Here is a 16,858-nt window from a genome sequence, read left to right on the forward strand (position 1 = left end):
GGCCACGAATGTTGCAGAAATTGATAGTGAAAGTATTAGATGAAGTGTCAAGACACCCAAGGTCGACAGCAGAGGGGCAGTCCGACCTGGGGACATTTATGGTGTGTGTGTGTGTGTGTGTGTGTGTGTGTGTGTGTGTGTGTATTGTGTTCTCGTGTTGTTTGTTAAGGAAAGTGTAATGAAGCTTATATACGTGTGTGCTGTGCTGTGCTGTGCGGTGTTGTGTTGCGTGGTAAGGCAACAGGGGACAGTGACCTTTCATTATTGTGTTGCCTTAGAGCAGTGTGTTGCGTTTGGTGTCAGTATTGTTGCCATTGTTATCGGTAGTAGTGGTGGTAGTGGTGGTGGTGGTGGTGGTGGTGGTTTAATTACCTTTGTTGAATGAATCCCTTTTTTCTGTGGTGCATTATCATTATTATTATTATTATTATTATTATTAATATTATTATTATCATTATTTCTGTAGGTGGATTGTTGTTATTGTTATCATTGCTGTTATTGTATTTGCCGTTGTTGTTGTAGGCGGTGTGTGTGTGTGTGTGTGTGTGTGTGTGTGTGTGTGTGTGTGTGTGTGTGTGTGTGTGTGTGTGTGTGTGTGTGTGTGTGTGTGTGTGTGTGTAATATTGGTTTGAATAACAATGATAACAATGGATATTATAATGATAAAAGGACGAGTAACAATAACAACAACAACAATTACACGTATTTACAGAGAGAGACAGAGAGAGAGAGAGAGAGAGAGAGAGAGAGAGAGAGAGAGAGAGAGAGAGAGAGAGAGAGAGAGAGAGATATTTGTGCTCAATGTGCGCGTCCAGTTATAGGTTCATAAATACTCTTTTCTTTCTCTCTCTCTCTCTCTCTCTCTCTCTCTCTACGTAACTGATTTGTCTGAGTATCCTTGAATCGAACAAGAGAGAGAGAGAGAGAGAGAGAGAGAGAGAGAGAGAGAGAGAGAGAGAGAGAGAGAGAGAGAGAGAGAGAGAGAATAAATCTTCACTAAAAGAATAACCATGACACTGATGCTTACAAATGACGCACAGACAAGTTAATCGATCTTCTGCCCCTGGTGAGAGAGAGAGAGAGAGAGAGAGAGAGAGAGAGAGAGAGAGAGAGAGAGTTTTGTCCGCCCTCCTCGCCTTTACCGCTAACCTTCCTTCCTTCCCTCCTTCCACAGACACTTTCCTCTGATATGTTTCCCATGTTATTATTTTTAACTCTGTTTTTCCCCACTTCTTAGTTTCTAACATTTTCCTCTCTTTTTATTGTCTTATTTATTTCCACAGTGCTTCTTTTTTCCCCTCTCTAATCTCTCCCCTTCCTTTTTCCCTCATTTCTTTTCTCTAAGTTTTGTTTCTTGAAGTGATTTTATTCCTTTCACTTAATTCCCCCCTTGTTATTTTCCCCTCTTAGTTTCCGGCGCAGTCATTTTTCTTACTTTATTTTTTTTTATCCTGTGTTTTTCTTCCCCTTCCTAGTTTTCCCTTAAGTCATTTTTTCTCTTAGTTTCCCCAGTGTTTTTTTTTCTGATACATGGTGCTCTTACGTCTTTCTTTTCGTCTATTTTCAGCTTCTTTATTTACTTTTCCTCTTCCATTCCGTCTCTCCTTCAGTTTCTCCCTTTTTCCCCAGCCTTTCTCCTTCCCTCTTGCTTCTTTCTACAATATTCATAGACATACAGATGAATAGAAAGATAGATAAAATAAATAGATAGGTTGATAAAAAAAATATATATATAGACAGCTAGATAGAGTTGACACAGACCACCACAAAAATGTCGACAAATTAAAACCACATAACTTTTAAACATTCGATATTTCCTACCCAGAAATTAGTGATACGGGCACACAAAGGCACGATATAGAGGGTGTGGCATAGGTGTTCTGTACAGTTACAACCCTTTAGTAATACAGCAGCATTCCCCGTATTGTGAATCACTTCTGCATCGCCGCACATCCAGCTACATTGAAATTGAAAAGACATCATAGTTGGAAGCTACGCACGTTTCTTTTTCGTTTCTGATTTTTTACGGTTCTAGTGATAGATTAACAACGATTCTACATTACTTACATGGTGGAATATTCTGGAGAAAACGCCTAATGACTTTTGTGGCCTTGGAAAACAGTCGCGGAGTTTCTGAATAGGGGGTTATACTGCACTGGTTTATTTTCTTCATTTTTTCCGGTTCTCGTGACAAATTAACAACGATTCTACATTATTTGCATGGTGAAATATTCTTTGGAAAAACGCCTAATGACTTCTGTGGCCTTGGAAAATGGTCGTGGGGAGAGAGCAAAGAGATTCAGAATATGAGCTTATATAGTATTGTATAATATAGCACATTACCCCTTGTCTTCCTTCCTTTCCCTTCCTTTGCTCTCAGCCTCTCATCCCCATGCACCGAAACTCTCATTTTGCCCTTTCCTGTTTAAACTTTGAGCAGCACAGCCACCCACAATCTTCCCTTGCCCAACTCACTCAGTCACGCCCACTGGCCATCAAGCCCCAGACACGCCCACTCTCAGGTAAAGTACATAACCCGCTCACTTTGCTGCCCGCCCACTAGAACCGCCCATGTGAATGTCTGTCTGTCTGTCTGCTTTCTTTCTTTCTCTCTTCTTTCTCCGAGCGCCACTAACATTAATCTTTCTTTGTCTCTTGGCCTGTCGCGTAAGTGTATGCGATATATTTATACATGGCTTCAAAGACTCTCTCTCTCTCTCTCTCTCTCTCTCTCTCTCTCTCTCTCTCTCTGGGCTGTCACCGGGAAAGTAAAGACTCTTTTGTTGCCGCCAGGACGCCCGCCCCAACAAAGCCAGCCTGAGGAGAGAGAGGGAAGAGAGGGAAGAGAGAAAGAGAGAAGAGAGAGAGAGGGAAGGATCCTGGGTCAACACTGCGCCATTACCCGCGCTGACGGCGGCGGGGCGGCAGTGTGCGCTGGTCCTCCTGCAGCCCTGGTCACCGCGCCGCTGCTCCTCACGCCGCCGGCTTTTGTCAGTGCACGGGGGAGGGAAGGAAGGACCGAAGGACAGTGAGAAAGGGGCCCTCCTCCCAGCCTCCCTCCCTCCAAGTCAGCCTCATTTCCTTTGAATACCCGGATAACTTTGAAAATGAGGATCTTCTACATGGAAATATTCGTACATTACACTATACTACACCGCACCGCTGCTTGGCCTGGCTGGCTCTTGACGCACTCGCTTGTTACCCCTTCTTTTGTGCACGAACCGCGGGACCCGAGGCGTGGAGGGAAGTAAGGAGGAAGAGGGAGAGGGAGAGGGAGAGGGAGAAGGAGAGGGAGAGAGAGAGAGTTAGGGCGAGGGTGAGGGAGAGAGGAGCGCCATTCCGTGTGGACGCATCAACACGTAGTTTGCCCACAAGTCGCCTCTCACTCTGCCGCCAAGCCAGCCACCCTCCCCGAGCCTCGCCGCTCCGTCCTGCGAGGTGAGGCTGAGGTGCTTCCTGCCAGGCGCTGTTCGAGGCGGGTTTTATAGCGTCCTGCGAGGTGAGGCTGAGGTGCTTCCTGCCAGGCGCTGTTCGAGGCGGGTTTTATAGATGTTATTGAGTAAGACAGGAGAGCTCTGATGCCTCCTCCACTTTACCCAGCCAGTCACCGAGCCAGTCAACCAGTCAGCCAGTCAGCAAGCGACCTTCAAACTTACTCACGCTGCGATTACTTACCTCTGTGTGTGTGTGTGTGTGTGTGTGTGTGTGTGTGTGTGTGTGTGTGTGTGTGTGTGTGTGTGTGTGTGTGTGTGTGTGTGTGAGCATTAACGCTGACACACACGAGAGAGAGAGAGAGAGAGAGAGAGAGAGAGAGAGAGAGAGAGAGAGAGAGAGAGAGAGAGAGAGAGAGAGAGAGACGCGGCAGGACAGTTAATACGGATGTAATGCAAGATAATTAGTAAATATTATGCTGAGCTTTAATTATAATGAAGTGTTTCCATTGCCTGTGTGTGTGTGTGTGTGTGTGTGTGTGTGTGTGTGTGTGTGTGTGTGTGTGTGTGTGTGTGTGTGTGTGTGTGTGTGTGTGTGTGCAGCATCATGGCACTCAGAATGTTACGAAGCGGGTTATTAAGTCAAGGATTTGCCTTCATCTGTTTGGCTTCAGCTCCTCTTTGTTTTCCTTTAATTTTTCCATTTTTTGTCACGCAGCACGAGACTATCCTCTCTCTCTCTCTCTCTCTCTCTCTCTCTCTCTCTCTCTCTCTCCGATAGCGGTGAAATTAATCAAAGGATGCGTATTTTTGTATCACTCACCCGGCGTATCGTTTAGATTAGATCGTGTGTGTGTGTGTGTGTGTGTGTGTGTGTGTGTGTGTGTGTGTGTGTGTGTGTGTGTGTGTGTGTGTGTGTTCTTCCCAATTCCTAATCCAGCGCCGTTTCTGAAGACCACCACCACCACAGCCACCATCACCAACCACTTCGGAGGAAACAAACACCATGAAAGGAACTCTGGAAGAGGAGGAGGAGGAGGAGGAGGAGGAGGAGGAGGAGGAGGAGGAGGAGGAGGAAATTAATGTTCAGACGGTAGGAATGCATGAGAGAGAGAGAGAGAGAGAGAGAGAGAGAGAGAGAGAGAGAGAGAGAGAGAGAGAGAGAGAGAGAGAGAGAGAGAGAGAGAGATCCACTAGGCCACTAACTCCATTGTATGAGAGATAATCTTTACTGTAACAACATCCTGATTATTTGCTCTCTCTCTCTCTCTCTCTCTCTGAAACAACAAAGGACAAGATACAGAGAGAGAGAGAGAGAGAGAGAGAGAGAGAGAGAGAGAGAGAGAGAGAGAGAGAGAGAGAATAGACACTGGTGAGAGTAAGCGGTGGTGTAGACAGGGTTGCCTTAAAGAGGATGGCGAAGGAGAGAGAGAGAGAGAGAGAGAGAGAGAGAGAGAGAGAGAGAGAGAGAGAGAGAGAGAGAGAGAGAGAGAGAGAGAAAGGGGAGAGGATGGGTAGAGGGAAAAAATAGCCCCTACGTAGTCGAACTCTCCCGAAGGTGATGATGGTGAGGGAAAGAAAACTATCTCTCTCTCTCTCTCTCTCTCTCTCTAAATACTGGTGACTCAAAGGATAATTTCTTGCTAATATTCTAATACATACTAATCCTGAGAGAGAGAGAGAGAGAGAGAGAGAGAGAGAGAGAGAGAGAGAGAGAGAGAGAGAGAGAGAGAGAAACAGGCATGTACAGATAAAAGAACAGGAACAGGCAGGTGGAGCAGACAATATCTCTCTCTCTCTCTCTCTCTCTCTCTCTCTCTCTGTGTGTGTGTTGCCAATCGTTGAGTTTAAGAAAAGAGAGAAAGCAATAAATAAATAAATAGATAAATAAACTTGAAAAGAAATATAGAAAAGAAAGAAAGATAGACTGGATAGACAGACAGAAAGAATGAATAAAAAAAAATGCTACATACATACATACATACATACATACATACATACATACATACATACATACCATGAAAGGCAAGAAAGAAAAAAAAAGAGAAAACAAGAAATGAAAGACGAAAAAAAAAACTAAATGAATGAAAGAAAAAAGAGAAAGTAAAAATAAACACGTTATAGAAAAGATTCACATAAAAAAAGACAAATAAATGAGCCGCTAAAAGAGAGAGAGAGAGAGAGAGAGAGAGAGAGAGAGAGAGAGAGAGAGAGAGAGAGACGGTCAGCAGAGTGGGTAGAGTAAGAAGATATGCTTGATCTGAGGGCCAGCTCGAGAGGAGTTTCGGGATCAATGAAAAATGAGAAACGTCGGTGTGTGAAACAGGAGGAGGAGGAGGAGGAGGAGGAGGAGGAGGAGGAGGAGGAGGAGGAGGAGGAGGAGGAAATTGGTGTTGGTATAATAAGTCTTAATGTTAGTAGTAGTAGTAGTAGTAGTAGTAGTAGTAGTAGTAGTAGTAGTAGTAGTAGTAGTAGTAGTAGTAGTAGTAGTAGTCGTGGTGGTCAGGTTAGGTTAGGTTAGGTCAGGTGGTGGTGGTGGTAGCAGTAGCAGTAGTGATGGTGATGGTGGTCTATCTCTGTCTGTCTGCCTGTCTCTCACTCCCACTCTCTCTCTCTCTCTCTCTCTCTCTCTCTCTCTCTCTCTCTCTCTGAGCGCCGCCAACCCCCCCCCCCGCCACCGTGAACCTGAATAAATAAACTATGACAAATGCATCAACAAAATATATAAATCACGGAGGCTGAACATTTCGTGCCCATCCACACTGTTGCTCAGATTTTTCGGCATTCTTTTGTGTATATACGTAGAATTTCGCCAGCCGTGAAAAATGAATGGCACTACCGCGTGGGAAATTGTTCACATACTACGTTACAGAGGGTGGCCAGTGTTGGGAGGGAAAAAATTGAATGCATGAACGAATAAATGGATGGACGAAGACACAAGAGATATAGTTATTTATTAGGGAAAGGAGGAAATAAAAAGGTGAGTAAATGGCATCAAGTTATTAACCCTTTCTGTACCATGAAGCGTTTCCACATTCATTCTGCTTACTATTTGCTGATTTGATACAGGTTCAGATACGTATGTGGGGGAATTCAAATAGTGAAGACTCTGGCCATTAATCTTCTGACCTCCATAGACGCTTGCTAATGTCAGTAAAATCGTCTTATTCTACACAAATCTCAAGGTAAAAACGCGTCCCAGTACTGAAAAGGTTAACGCATCAGTCATCACCGTGCGAAATGTCAACACCTGTCTGTCCCTCCTCGTCTATTGAAAATTAATTACCTTCTCTAACTTTCCTTACCTCATACTGTACCACACGACCCCTTACTTAACTCTTTTCCTCCCTTACCTGGTCCATACTGCCCTTGTTTCCTCACTACCTGCCCCTTCCCATCCCTTACTTAAGTTCCCTTTCTCCCCTTATAAGCTTCCCTATATTCCCTTACCCTCACGCTTTCTTCCCTTCCCTTACCTCATCTTCCCATACTCCATTACCTAAACCCTTACCTTCACCTGGTCCACCACCCCTTCTCTACGTCCCTTACCCAGCATCTTAGCACTCTCTTCTCTTCCTTACGTGAAATTCCCTTATCTTTCTGCACATCAAAGCTTTCCAAGGTATGTTGCTATTGGACTTCCTTTGTATTCATCTGTATCTCTTATCTTCTCTTATCTGGCCTTCTGTCAGTATTACATGTCCCCACTACATTCATTCTCTCTCTCTCTCTCTCTCTCTCTCTCTCTCTCTCTCTCTCTCTCTCTCTCATTCTGATTTACAACACGAGCGTAATAAAAACTTCAAAGAGTAAGAGAGAGAGAGAGAGAGAGAGAGAGAGAGAGAGAGAGAGAGAGAGAGAGAGAGAGAGAGAGAGAGAGAGAGAGAGAGAGAGAGAGAGAGAGGGCAAAATCACTCACAATTGTTAAAAAAAAAAAAAAAAAAAAGAATGGTTATGGCTTCTGTATTTCCCTCACTATTTCCATGCAAGTTATTTACCCCGTATTTAACTGCTCTCTCTCTCTCTCTCTCTCTCTGTGTGTGTGTGTGTGTGTGTGTGTGTGTGTGTGTGTGTGTGTGTGTGTGTGTGTGTGTGTGTGTGTGTGTGTGTGTGTGTGTGTGTGTGTGTGTGTGTGTGTGTTTTGTGGCGAGTGGTACGGAGTGAGAAAGAAAGAAAGAGGGCGAAGAAAAAGAAAGAAGGGAAAGACGAGGAAGAAATAACATAACACCTTTCTTCTTCTTCTTCTTCTTCCTCCTCCTCCTTTCCTTTCTTCTTCTACTCCTCCTCATCTCCCAAGCGTGTGGCCCAGAGAGGGAGAAAGAGAACGAGGAGGAAGAAGAGAACGAAAAGGAAGAGATATATACATTTTTCTCCTCCTCTTCTTCCTCTTCCTCCACTACCTTGTCCATCTCTTTGTAGCCTCCTTCCTCCTCCTTCAGCAAAACAGCAGCTAAGGGGCACCACCACAAGGCAATCTACTTGTCCTATCCATCTATCCTGCCTGGGTGGGTGAGGTTTGCGGATCACCACCACCACCACCACCACCACCACCACCACCACCGTCACCGTCACCACCGTCACTACCTCACGCACGGCGACTGAAGAAGAGGAGCGATGCAGCAAGATACGATAAGCGTCACGATATTTTCCAACAAGCGCTGAGTGACGGCGTACGTACGTATGTACGTGTGTGTGTGTGTGTGTGTGTGTGTGTGTGTGTGTGTGTGTGTGTGTGTGTGTGTGTCAAGGGTCACTGAGCCCGGGAGACAGAAGCAGCTCGGAAAGAAGGGAAAAGATGTTGAAAGGAAGGCGGAAGGTTGAGGGTGGAGAGTACTGGAGGCTGAGAGAGAGAGAGAGAGAGAGAGAGAGAGAGAGAGAGAGAGAGAGAGAGAGAGAGAGAGAGAGAGAGAGAGAGAGCACAGCAGGTGAGAGGAACTAATGTGCGGGAACCACAGACCAGCTGAGGAGAGGAGAGGAGAGGCGAACGGAGAGAGGCAAGTAATCTGAGCGGAAGAGAACACGAGGAGGCAACGCCTTTAAAACTGACGAGTAACGGGACAGCTTCCCCGCACGGAAAGGGAAGAGATACTAAAGGCTCCTTGGATCACGGCGCGGGGGAGGGAGCGTCTGGGGCGAGTCTTACCCCTACTTTGGTCTGACGGGGCCGGCCGCCTGGGTCCTGTAGCCAAGCAGGAGGTCAGGAACAGGGTCTTTCTGTAACGTCTTAGTTTCGAGCTCTCCATATCTACTAATCTAAACAGACCTTACTTAACCTAACTTTACTTAATGCAACCTAACTTCAACTTAATGTAACCTTACCCAAAACTTAATCTATCTTAACCAATTATTGCTTAATGTTACCTGATACAAGCTGATCAAATCAAAGCTAACGTAATGAACCTAACATAATCTAATGCGACCTTACCTCACTTAATATAACCTTACCCAAACTTCATCTTAACTTAACCAATTATAGCCTAATGTTACCTAATATAAGCTGATCTAATTATAGCTAACGTAATGAAAAAAGTAAATCAACCCTCCTAACTTAATCTAACCTAACTTAACCTAATCTATTCTAAACAATAGATGAGAGCTGGACTAAACAGACTCTTGTGGAAGTTACAGTTTCGAGGTGTTTTCATAATCCTGGCCATCGTTTGATAAGGATTCCGCACCGTTACTAGCCAAATAAATAAATGAAACAAATACAAAAATAAAAACAATAGGTAAAAAAAAAAAGGAGAAAACATCCAACTAAATTACCTTTGAAAACAGTCTTACTGAGAGAACAAAGGGCTTAAAAATACGAGCCTTGGTTTCGGAGTGAGGACAAAACAAGGAGAAAGAAGGGAGCGGGTGGCATCGCAAGGGAAGGCGGAAGAAAGGAAGAACGACAGATACACAAGAAAACACAACAACAACAGCGATAACGAAGACAGCAAACCATACCACGCATAGAAATCTACGTGGTACTGTGCTTTCCTTGCTACACTGCCTCAGCTCATACGCGTTAACTGTCCAGCTTTCTTTCTACACACTTAAAAAAGAAGACGAAAAGAATGAGACCGTGTACCAACTTAAAAATGCACTTGTGACTTTAGCTAATGAGTAAATGTTCCAAAAATCATCTGGAATGTTTAAGAAAGTCTCGTAAATTGCACAAATCTCTTCCTACAAGCTTAAAAAAAGGAAAAAAAAAATAGCAAGAGTACTAAGTTAAATATGCACTTGTGACTTGAGGTAATGAGTAACTTTTCTAAAAATGTTCCTGAACGTCACACAGAGTTTCAAAATGTTACACGACTCCCCGTAACTAATCTCTTCAGTACCGTGCCGCGTTTCCATATTCATTCTAGTTACTATTTTTTTTTATACCATTTGGTGGTTTTATATAGCTTCAAAAACATATATTGGGATTAGAATAGTAAAGACTCTGACCATTAATCTTTTGACCTCCATAGACCCTTCCTAATGTCAATAAAGTCGTCTAATCATATCCAAAAATCGAGGTAAACATGCGTCTCAGTACTGAAGGGATTTAAGAAGCCTTCCATTCAACACACGTCCCCCTTGGCACCTTCGCCTCGCACCGCACCCCACCTACTGTAACCCTCCGCTACTGTAATGCACCGTGTCGAGGTTACTGCCCCCTCTGCCCACGTGTCGATGCGAGGAAAGGCATAGAGGAAGAAGATTGTGTCAAGGTAGTGGTGGTGGTGGTGGTAAAGTAACGTTGCTAGTAAACGTTTTTTTTTTTTTTATGTTAAGAGAAACCCGGCCAAGAGCAACAAACACTGATTAAAAAAAAAAAAAAAAAGGCCCACTCAGGTGCCAGTCCCAAACAGATTGAAAGAAAAATAGTAAGCAGGGATGGTATATGAGTTATCTCTCTCTCTCTCTCTCTCTCTCTCTCTCTCTCTCTCTCTCTCTCAATTTTAAACTTTGCGTGAAGAATGTGTGTGTGTGTGTGTGTGTGTGTGTGTGTGTGTGTGTGTGTGTGTGTGTGTGTGTGTGTGTGTGTGTGTGTGTGTGTGTGTGTAGGCGCATGTGGTTTTATGTGAAGGAATAGAATCGTTAGTAGTGATGAAGACAATCGTGGTTAGCGTTAGTGGTGACGTGGCTGTGACGGTGGTGGTGAGATGACTAACTAAGAAGGCACGTACTATAGGGAGTGGTGATGGTGGTTGACGGTGGTGTGTCGTGTTGATGTGTGGTGATATGATGACGAGGTGAACTAACAAGATGATCCATGATAAGAGCGTTTGGTGACGGGATGAGGCAATGACCTTAAGCGCTCTCTCTCTCTCTCTCTCTCTCTCTCTCTCTCTCAGTGGGCGGGAGTTGCAATGATCTTTTCAATTACCAATGCCTCGATAAAGGTTAGTTTCCTCAGGCAAATAAAGACAGGAATAATTTACAAGACTTTTAAAAGGCCAAGGAAGGGATCACTCAATACTTTCTTCCTCCTTTCACTCTGTTAGCGTCATTCTATTCTTTTTCTTTCATTCTTTACTTTTCGTACTTATCAGCAAGATTTTGAGGTAGATTTCTTTTTTTTTTGTCGTGGTGGTGGTGGTGGTGGTCAAAGTAGGAGGAGGAGGAGGAGGAGGAGGAGGAGGAGGAGGAGGAGGAGGAGGAGGAGGAGGAGGAGGAGGAGGAGGAGGAGGAGGAGTAGCAGCAGTAGTTATCATTCTAGCTAACTCAATCCTCTTTTCCTTACCATCGTCATGTTCCTCCTCCTCCTCCTCCTCCTGCTTCTTCTTCCTCTTCCACTCCTAGTCCTAGTCCTCCTCCTCCTCCTCCTCCTCCTCCTCCTCCTCCTCCTCTTCTTCTTCTTCTTCTTCTTCTTCTTCTTCTTCTTCTTCTTCTTCTTCTTCTTCTTCTTCTTCTTCTTCTCCTCCTCCTCCTCCTCCTCCTCCTCCTCCTCCTCCTCCTCCTCCTCCTCCTCCTCCTCTTTTCTTACCTTCTTCCACAAACACGTATAAACACACACTATTTATTCTCTCGCAATCTATCACCTCAAAGAAAAAAAAATCACAAACATTGGATAACAAAACGTTATTCACACACACACACACACACACACACACACACACACACACACACACAGTCGAAGCACGTGAACAGGCAGACACCCACACGCAGGCACACACACAAACAGACATACATGCGCACAAGTCCCACAGAAGTGCTCTCAACAAAGAATGCAAAAGATTACAAAGAGTCTTAGCGCTCAAACAAAGACTCTTGCGTGACAAAGGCAAACAAAACAACACAAAAATTCCAATAGATTTTGTAATAGTGAGGCAGAAGGCGAACTAGCAAACACACACACACACACACACACACACACACACACACACACACACTTATGATGCATGACACGAAACATCACAATACACCGCAGCTCAACACACACACACACACACACACACACACACACACACACACACACACACACACACACACAATGCAAGAGAAAAGAAAGAATGGCCGCACAAGGAGACAGAAAAAGAAAGAGAAGATAAAGAGAAAGAAAAATATAACAACAAAACAATAGGAACTAAAAATAACACTACGAGAGAGAGAGAGAGAGAGAGAGAGAGAGAGAGAGAGAGAGAGAGAGAGAGATCAAAGCGTTCTTTCCTTTCATAACTGAGACATAACACACACACACACACACACACACACACACACACACACACACACACACACACACACACACACTGAAGAAAAAAAACTAATAACTAACAGGTGCCAGAAAAACAAACAAACACACACACACACACACACACACACACACACACACACACACACACACACACACACACACACACACACACACACACACACGAAAAACATCATAAACACTCATGTATTAAAAAAAATGCATTATTAACAAACACGCCACACCCAAACACCCCCCCAAAAAAAAAAAATAAATAAATGAAGTAATACAAATAAATAAATCAAAAAAAGGACACATGCTGGCGTCCCGGGCAAACAATGGATAAACAACATCAACAATCAATTAATCCCCATCGCGCACCGCTAAACATTTTTACAGAGGCGAAGAGAACTGAAACACGTCGGGGGAGGGAGCAAGGTCAACACATCCAGCTCGCCACAGCACCACGCCACACCGAACCATCCCGATACCTGTGCTAAGGCGGGAAAAGAGGCGCAGGTGGGTGTGTGTGGTATACGCCTTTACTCTCTTTGAACGTATTCTGTCTGTATCCCTCTCTTCCCCCCCCCCCGTTGCTCTCTTCCTCCCTATCTCTCTCTCTTTGCCTGCCTGCCTGCCTGCCTCTCTCTCTCTCTCTCTCTCTCTCTCTCTCTCTCTCTACCAACACAGATATTTCTACACCCATTTAACCAAACGTTGTGATAAATACATAACGGGATTGTCAGAAAGTCATGGAAAGTTTTGAGCTATGACGTTGGTTGGAGAGAGAGAGAGAGAGAGAGAGAGAGAGAGAGAGAGAGAGAGAGAGAGAGAAAAGGTGTGGAAGAGGATGAGGAAGTAATGTATCCTCCTTCTTCCTCCTCTTCTTTTCTTGTGCTCTTCTTCCTCCTCCTCTTTCTCATCCCTTCCTCCTCCTCCTCCTCCTCTTCCTACAAAGTAAAGTGCCAACAATCAGAGAGATCCCTTTCGTCTCCTCAGTCCCTCCCCCTCCCCGCTCTCTCTCTCTCTCTCTCTCTCTCTCTCTCTCTCTCTGGAAATACTTTAATCTTAAAATCAACTTCGCTTCCGTTTCTCTTCATTTCACTTTCAACAAATTCATTAACTTTTTTTTATTTTTCGTTTCCTTCATCTTGTTCTTTCTTTCCTTCCTGAGGGCTTCATTTCCTCCGCTCCTCTTACCGTCACTATGTCTGCTTCCTCTTTAACACACACACACACACACACACACACACACACACACACACACACACACACACACACACACGCACACAAACACACACACACACGCTATTCCTGTCAGTGTGTGTGCGCGTCGTTTCTTCTAGAATTTTACATCTCTCTCTCTCTCTCTCTCTCTCTCTCTCTCTCTCTCTCTCTCTCTCTCTCTCTCTCTCTCTCTCTCGCAAATCCGTATATTCACAAATGCGATAAACCTTCCCGGAAACCCTACTCTCTCTCTCTCTCTCTCTCTCTCTCTCTCTCTCTCTCTCTCTCTCTCTCTCTCTGAACCTGAAATGGCAAAAAGTAAAAAGTATCATGGTTTTCATTCTCCTTCCTTGCTAGTTTTTCCCGATTACTTTTTTCGCTTCTTTTTTTCCCCCTTTTGATCTTTAACCTTTGCACTTCATCATTTTCCCAGCCTTCTTCATTACTCTCTCTCTCTCTCTCTCTCTCTCTCTCTCTCTCTCTCTCTCTCCAAATTTCGCTTCCTATATTTTCATTTTTTTTTATTATTTTTTTACCTGCATGTTTCCTTTCTTTCCTATCCACTCTTAAGCTTCAATTCCTTCCTTCCCTTTCTACTTTCTTTCTCTCTCTCTCTCTCTCTCTCTCTCTCTCTCTCTCATTCCCATCTCCCTTCTCTCCTCCTCTTCATCTCCTCCTACTTGTCTTTCTATCTCTTCCTTCCTGTTTCCCTTCTCTGCTCTTCCTCTTTGATATTCCTTCCCTTCCTCTTCCTCCTCAACCTCCTTCCTTCCCTACACTTTCCTCTCCATCACACTTCTCCTCTTCCTCTTCCTCCTCCTCGTTGTTGTCATCGTCTTTCTCCTTCTCCACACCCTTCCTCATCTTCCCTCAATTTCTCGCAAAATAACCAAGGTAATAGGGAAGTTTGGCTTAAGGGAAGGACGCTGGCAGGCTGCGGTGGGCATCAGCTCGCATCTTAATGAGGGAAAACTCGGCAACTCAATCAGGAGACTGTGAGGATACGGTGTCAAGGGTAATTTTTGATAATATTAAGTGCCTAGTGTGTTGTGGCGTGCTGGTAAAACTGTATGTTATTCATTATTGTTGTATTATCATGGGGGGTGTTGTTAGTATTGTGTTGTTTTGTTTTGCATGTGTTTTCCTAGTGTTTGTTTTCTTAAGTTGGTAATGGTTGTGATAGGAGATAAGTGAAATGTGTGAGATAGGTGGTTATTCTGAGAGAGAGAGAGAGAGAGAGAGAGAGAGAGAGAGAGAGAGAGAGAGAGAGAGAGAGAGAGAGAGAGAGAGAGAGAGAGAGAGAGAGAGAGAGACTGTGTGTGTGTGTGTGTGTGTGTGTGTGTGTGTGTGTGTGTGTGTGTGTGTGTGTGTGTGTGTGTGTGTGTGTGTGTGTGTGTGTGTCGCTGCCTCCCCACTAGAGCGTGCAATATAAAGCAGTGTTGCAAGACCGGGCTACGTAAATAACACCTAGTTACGAACACACAAAGGCCGCGGCAACAATGCAACACCTAGCAACATACCGCAACACACTGTAACACAAAAACACGTAACACAAACCAAAACTAACAAATCACACGGCAAAACAAAATAACATACACTAACACTCTTGCAACACAACATGAAAAAATGCGGCACACGATAACAACTCAAAAGAATTAAATACATCACACGACAATACAAAGTAACACGTCAATACCCCTGCAACACAACACGAAAAAAAAAAAAAATGAGGCACACGGTAACAAAACTCAACACAGACACAGAATTCAATACCCCGCAACACACCAAACCCAACCACAACACAACACAAAAAAGGAACACACCGCAACACAAAACTCTGTAGAACTGTAACAAAACTCAACAGATACAAAATTCAGTACACCGCAACACAAAAGACGCAACACACCAAACCCAACACAACACAACACAAAAAAAGAACACACGGCAACACAAGACTCTGTAGCACGGCAACAAAACTCAACACCGACATATAATTCACTACTACATCGCAAGACACAAAAAGCAACACACAAAACTCAACCCCAACGCAACACAACAAAAGATAGGAACACACGGCAACACAAGACTGCAGCACGGTAACAAAACTCAATCGACACAAAATTTAATACACCGCAACACACCAAACCACAACACAACACAAAAAAGAAAAAAAGGAACACACCGCAACACAAGACTCTGCAGCACAAAGCAATACAAAATAAATCACAAAATGTAACAGAGAAACACTAGTGAAGAACGTAACACTATAGTACAATGAAATCTCTGAAACACAACGCAACGCAACACACCAAGTAAGAAACACTAGTACAACAAACCTAACTTAACCAAACGCAACACAATTTAACACAACACCCACACGTCATTAACGCTGCTGAGAAGAAATTAATATAAAACTCTCTCTCTCTCTCTCTCTCTCTCTCTCTCTCTCGTTATTAATAGTATGAGAATGCCGGAAAGGAGGAAAAGGAGAACAGAGAGAGAGAGAGAGAGAGAGAGAGAGAGAGAGAGAGAGAGAGAGAGAGAGAGAGAGATACCCCTCGGTAAGTAAACAGTGCCCTAAATCCTCGAGCACTGAACGAGACCCCTTTATCTCTCTCTCTCTCTCTCTCTCTCTCTCTCTCTCTCTCTCTCTCTCTCGTTAATACAGCTCAAAACTAGGTTATAGCCGCTCTCTCGCTCTCTTTTTCACTTTCTCTCTCTGTCTTTCTTTCGTTCCTTTTAAAATTCCCTTTCTTTTTGTATTTCTTGCTCATTTCAGGATTATTTTTCCTTTCCTTTTTATCCACTTCATCTCTCTCTCTCTCTCTCTCTCTCTCTCTCTCTCTCTCTCTCTCTCTCTCAACTCTTCTGTAAACACCCTTTACTTCAATGGTCTGATTTTGCGCCTGTCGCCCTTTGGAGGAGGAGGAGGAGGAGGAGGAGGAGGAGGAGGAGGAGGAGGAGGAGGAGGAGGAGGAGGAGGGAGGATCTTCTTTGCGTCCGGGGAGGAGGTATCCCTGGGGCAGCTGAGGTCAATGAATTTCGGAAAAGGAGGAGGAGGAGGAGGAGGAGCAGGAGGAGGAGGAGGAGGAGGAGATGGGATCGTGTCGACTAAGAAGACCATGTTTGCCTCCACCCTCGACACATTCAGAGGACATTACTCCGTGTGTGTGTGTGTGTGTGTGTGTGTGTGTGTGTGTGTGTGTGTGTGTGTGTGTGTGTGTGTGTGTGTGTGTGTGTGTGGGGTGAGGGGGAGAAGGGGGGGCAGTAGTCAACATGATTTTGAGCGCATGTCTATTTGTAATCTCTCTCTCTCTCTCTCTCTCTCTCTCTCTCTCTCTCTCTCTCTCTCTCTCATCCATCACGCAAAAGCCACAAAGGGACACAATCTCACCAAAAATATGAGACAAGGAGTAATTCAAGGAGATTTCCGGAACCAAAACAACATCAAGAGGAGGAGGAGGAGGAGGAGGAGGAGGAGGAGGAGGAGGAAGGTCACCACACAATGATCACCAAGAGAGGAATATTG

General features: G+C 44.3%; 1 protein-coding gene and 1 long non-coding RNA gene across 11 annotated transcripts in view; one reads left to right on the top strand and one right to left on the bottom strand.

Annotated features, from left to right (window-relative positions):
• Positions 1-16,858, bottom strand: part of LOC123515155 (mucin-12-like) — a 194,493-nt gene that overhangs the window by 82,973 nt on the left and 94,662 nt on the right. The window lies entirely within an intron of this gene.
• Positions 169-3,705, top strand: LOC123515157. Its single transcript, XR_006677794.1, has 3 exons — positions 169-232; positions 2,794-3,438; positions 3,500-3,705. It is a non-coding gene; the product is annotated as an uncharacterized LOC123515157 (long non-coding RNA).

This window comes from Portunus trituberculatus, chromosome 38 (assembly GCF_017591435.1).
Source record: "Portunus trituberculatus isolate SZX2019 chromosome 38, ASM1759143v1, whole genome shotgun sequence".
Classification (NCBI taxonomy): domain Eukaryota; kingdom Metazoa; phylum Arthropoda; class Malacostraca; order Decapoda; family Portunidae; genus Portunus; species Portunus trituberculatus.